General features: G+C 44.6%; 1 pseudogene; it reads left to right on the forward strand.

The window, feature by feature from the left end:
* The first annotated feature begins 305 nt into the window (after positions 1–305).
* Positions 306–1,486, forward strand: LOC119857374 (annotated as a pseudogene).
* Positions 1,487–5,884: the final 4,398 nt, after the last annotated feature.

The following is a 5,884-nucleotide window of genomic DNA, read 5'->3' on the forward strand; positions in this document are numbered from 1 at the left end:
TTTCAAGGTTTTGTTTTGAAATGACGTTTTGTTTCCAAAAATCTGTTAGATTTAACTTTAAAACAAAGGGAGAAGAGGGTAAAAACCTAACAAAATGATTTATTTTGGGGGAGAAGGGAACAAGTTGCTATTATTTTGAGATTTTTCAGGTCAGACACTGAACCAAAAAAAAAAAAAAAAACCAAACAAACAAAACCAACCACCCAGCTCTAATGCAAACTCTCTTGATTTCTGCTGGGGGGTGGAGGGGAAGAAAAAGGGGTTTCAACTGAGCCAACAGTGAACTTCACCCTCTGGCAATCAAGTCGGCACTATGCTACAGTTTTATGCCAATAGTTGTTCTTTGCAGATTGTCCACATCAAAAGAGAAAGAATGAGATACGCACACATGGGTAAAAATATTCTTACTTTCAGCAAACAAGGGTCTCAAATGGACTAAAATGCTGTCATTGGTCATACGGAATTCCAGGTCCTCACACTGTTTTTTATTTATGCAGAAATTCCCTCTGTGCATGTCTCTCCTTAAAGCCCGTGTGAAGCAATGGCCCAGGGAAATGACACTACCGTGACTGAATTCATCCTTGCAGGATTCACTGATCATTCAGAACTGCAGGTTGCCCTCTTCCTCATATTTCTGGTGATCTATGTTCTCACCTTGCTGGGGAATTTTGGGATGATTGCCCTAATCTGGATGGACTCCCGATTTCACAGCCCCATGTATCTCTTACTCAGCAACTTGTCACTCATTGACCTTGGCTATTCCTCATCCATCGCCCCCAGGGTGCTGGTGAGCCTCTCAAGGGAAAGTAAAGCCATTTCCTATGCTGGATGTGCTGCACAGCTGTATTTTTTTTGGTACCTTTGCCACCACTGAGTCTTTCCTCCTTGCGGTGATGGCCTATGACCGTTATGTGGCCATCTGTAATCCACTGCTCTATAGGCTCATCATATCCAAGAGTCCTGCATCTGGCTCTTGGCTAGCTCCTACATGGCTGGGATTGCAAATGCAACCATGCTTACCAGCTGAACCTTTCAGCTGTCCTTCTGTGGGCCCAATGTAATCGATCATTACATTTATGATGTCCTTCCGCTCATGCGGCTCTCCTGCACTGACACTCACACCAATGAAATGCTGCTTTCTATCTTTGCTGCTTCCATACAACTGACTACCATGCTGATCATCCTCTTCTCGTACCTGTATATTACCTCTGCCATACTGAGGATCCGCTCCTCCGAGGGCAGGTGCAAAGCCTTCTCCACCTTCACCTCCCACCTGATGGCCATAGCTATATGCTATGGGACGATGTGCTTTATCTACTTAGAACCCAGTTCCACCTCGTCACTGGAGCAGGACCAGGTGATCTCTGTGTTCTACGCGGTGGTGATCCCCATGCTGAACCCCCTAATCTATAGCCTGAGGAACAAGGAGGTGAAGGACACCCTGGGGAGAATGTTAGAGAGAAGAAAGTTCTCTCCGCAGCTTTGATGAATAATTTAATCATGTTTTGAACTAAAGTGACAATGTTCTTTCCTTTCCATTCCACACTATGTAATTTTATAATAAAAATAAAAACTCTAATGTGTTCAAGTTTTAAGAATAATGTTTTAGAGGTGGCATTGTCCAACACATAAGACACTCAGGAGATCTGGTGTGACAGATATTGCAACCCCATGCAGTATCTTTGGGAGCATTATATTAAATTGTGTTATACGAATGGTTTATGTATGACTATGTTCTACTCCGGGGGGAGGGTTACTGCAGCTCCTTCAGGAACTAAAACCTGGGGGCGGGGGTGATTAAGGCAAGTCCCTGAGACTAAACTCCAGAGAAATCCCAAGGGGAGTGGAGTCTATCTCATTGAGGACCCTTGAACCTGTAAACCCCCCCAGCAAGGACACCTGCTTTTAGGTTTTCCAGTTATTCAGCTGTCACCTCTCTTGGGTGGAGATGTACACCTCTTTCCCTCTTGATTGAGGTTTTTTGAGGCTCCACAGTTCCCTATCTACACTGTGAATTCCCCAGTAAGCCAGACTGCCTAAGCCAACCTGCAATATTTTTCTCCTTAGATAGACAATAGTGTTATAAGTTACTACACCACTCTTTCTAAGCAAACAAATTTATTCTCAAGGAGAAAGCATTATAGAGAAAACTTTAAAAGCAATAAAAGAACCTACATACATGCTAAAAATCTCAGAGATCACTCCACCTCCAACAAGGGCTCTTGATGCTGAACAGGTTTCAGAGTAGCAGCCGTGTTAGTCTGTATTCGCAAAAAGAAAAGGAGTACGTGTGGCACCTTAGAGACTAACAAATTTATTAGAGCATAAGCTTTCGTGAGCTACAGCTCACTTCATCGGATGCATTTGGTGGAAAAAACAGAGGAGAGATTTATATACACACACACAGAGAACATGAAACAATGGGTTTATCATACACACTGTAAGGAGAGTGATCACTTAAGATAAGCCATCACCAACAGCAGGGGGGGGAAGGAGGAAAACCTTTCATGGTGACAAGCAGGTTTCTACATCCATAGTGGCTAGGATGGTGTTTTTATGGACGCCCCATCATCTCAGGCATTGGCACCCTGACAGCAGGATTGTCTGGCTATGTAGACTCCCTCCTCAGGCCCTTCGTTACCAGCACTCCCAGCTATCTTCGAGACACCACCGATTTCCTGAGGAAACTACAGTCCATTGGTGATCTTCCTAAAAACACCATCCTAGCCACTATGGATGTAGAAGCCCTCTACACCAACATTCCACACAAAGATGGACTACAAGCCGTCAGGAACAGTATCCCCGATACTGTCACGGCTAACCTGGTGGCAGAACTTTGTGACTTTGTCCTGACCCATAACTATTTCACATTTGGTGACAATGTATACCTTCAAATCAGCGGCACTGCGATGGGTACCCGCATGGCCCCACAGTATGCCAACATTTTTATGGCTGACTTAGAACAACGCTTCCTCAGCTCTCGTTCCCTAATGCCCCTACTCTACTTGCGCTACATTGATGACATCTTCATCATCTGGACCCATGGAAAAGAAGCTCTTGAGGAATTCCACCATGATTTCAACAATTTCCATCCCACCATCAACCTCAGCCTGGACCAGTCCACACAAGAGATCCACTTCCTGGACACTACGGTGCTAATAAGCGATGGTCACATAAACACCACCCTATATCGGAAACCTACTGACCGCTATTCCTACCTACATGCCTCTAGCTTTCATCCAGATCATACCACTCGATCCATTGTCTACAGCCAAGCGCTACGATATAACCGCATTTGCTCCAACCCCTCAGACAGAGACAAACACCTACAAGATCTCTATCATGCATTCCTACAACTACAATACCCACCTGCTGAAGTGAAGAAACAGATTGACAGAGCCAGAAGAGTACCCAGAAGTCACCTACTACAGGACAGGCCCAACAAAGAAAACAACAGAACGCCACTAGCCATCACCTTCAGCCCCCAACTAAAACCCCTCCAACGCATCATCAAGGATCTACAACCTATCCTGAAGGACGAGCCATCGCTCTCTCAGATCTTGGGAGACAGACCAGTCCTTGCTTACAGACAGCCCCCCAATCTGAAGCAAATACTCACCAGCAACCACACACCACACAACAGAACCACTAACCCAGGAACCTATCCTTGCAACAAAGCCCGTTGCCAACTCTGTCCACATATCTATTCAGGGGATTCCATCATAGGGCCTAATCACATCAGCCACACTATCAGAGGCTCGTTCACCTGCGCATCTACCAATGTGATATATGCCATCATGTGCCAGCAATGCCCCTCTGCCATGTACATTGGCCAAACTGGACAGTCTCTACGTAAAAGAATGAATGGACACAAATCAGACGTCAAGAATTATAACATTCAAAAACCAGTTGGAGAACACTTCAATCTCTCTGGTCACTCGATCACAGACCTAAGAGTGGCTATACTTCAACAAAAAAGCTTCAAAAACAGACTCCAACGAGAGACTGCTGAATTGGAATTAATTTGCAAACTGGATACAATTAACTTAGGCTTGAATAGAGACTGGGAATGGATGAGTCATTACACAAAGTAAAACTATTTCCCCATGGTCTTTCTCCCTCCCACCCCACCCCCCACTGTTCCTCTGATATTCTTGTTAACTGCTGGAATTAGCCTACCTGCTTGTCACCATGAAAGGTTTTCCTCCTTCCCCCCCCTGCTGTTGGTGATGGCTTATCTTAAGTGATCACTCTCCTTACAGTGTGTATGATAAACCCATTGTTTCATGTTCTCTGTGTGTGTGTATATAAATCTCTCCTCTGTTTTTTCCACCAAATGCATCCGATGAAGTGAGCTGTAGCTCACGAAAGCTTATGCTCTAATAAATTTGTTAGTCTCTAAGGTGCCACACGTACTCCTTTTCTTGATGCTGAACAGTAATTCAAACCACCAAGGGTTTTTTCTATGGTTAAAAGCTCACACCATCTTTTACTCAGAACAAACACACAGACTGGACCATGTCCTTCCAAACCTTCCCAAGGAAGGATTAAGGCAGCCTGTGGACAGAAGGTCCTGTCTGTTTGGAGCACTAGAAATAAGGCTCTGAATCAATTTTAACTAAAGCTATTTAACTCAAAGTCCCTTCTTTGTCCATTGACCCTCCAGGTGGTGGTAGCTCTCTGGAGGTGTTACAACTTGAGTAAATTTGCCTCTCCAACCTGTTCTTAATTTTTGGAGGGTGGTGGTCCTCCTGTCCCATGTAATCAAATACAGTCCCTAGCACACAATGATATATACATTTAATTCAATAAGATTTCACAGAATTCAGTAAGGTTTGTGCAGGATATTGTGGGAAATTGCCATCACAGAGATATAGATAGACAAGATAGGTGAGATAATATCTTTTATTGGACCAGTTTCTGTTGGTGCGACAAGCTTTCCAGCTCTACAGAGCCCTTCTTCAGACCTGGGGAAGGGCCTAAGGGACAGAGAAGGAGGGTACTAGAAGCCAGAGTTCCTGGGTTCTATACCCGGGTCTAGTGGGTTAGAGAAAACAGGCTTCACACCCATTCTGTGCCTGAATTTCCTTGCTAGGAGTGACGATGTCCTCTCTTAAAGTTCTCTTCATAGAAGACAGAAACCAGGAATTCTAGCTCCCAGACAGACCCTACTCCCCAGCCAAAGCTAGGAACAGAACACAGAAGCCCATACTCTCAGCCCTTCCCTAAAAAGTCCATAAATATAGGATTATCTTAAATTGCCCAACACTCCTCCTTAGGACTGCCTATAAACACAATCCTATTTTACAAACAAACTCTAACCCTCCCTTTAAAGGAAACCACTACTGCCTGAGCATGGTCTTTTATCAAGAGAGGCAGAGTCAGGCTATTTGTGGGTGGGGCTAGAGGGCCTTAGCTCCGCCTCAGAAGCTCTCTTATATTAAGGGCACTCCAGCAAACCCCCACCCTTTAGCGGGAAGCCATTTGAGAGAATGAAATATCCTAAATCCCTGTCCCTACAAGGTAGGGAAGGGGTGTTTGATTGAGGATTCATCAACTGGGGTTGTGACCCCAGGACCTCATCTAGACATTCCCTTACAGGGAGAATAACACATTAGGAACTGATATGAAAGAGCAGGTTTCTCTTTTCCTAAGTACATAATTAATCTGTTGAACTTCCTGCTTCAGGATATTAAACCCCCCCACTATCACCACTGCTACACACACACACACTCCTGTGGTTCACACATCCTGTTCTCTCAATGTTTCTGTGTTGATTCACTCTCACCAACTGATTTCTCTCAGCCATCAAGCACTCTCTCTATATTGGAGCCAAAATTCAACTCTGTTCCTGCCCCAGCCCCACCCTGGGACATGTTTCCTT

Source organism: Dermochelys coriacea, chromosome 6 (assembly GCF_009764565.3).
Source record: "Dermochelys coriacea isolate rDerCor1 chromosome 6, rDerCor1.pri.v4, whole genome shotgun sequence".
Lineage (NCBI taxonomy): Eukaryota > Metazoa > Chordata > Testudines > Dermochelyidae > Dermochelys > Dermochelys coriacea.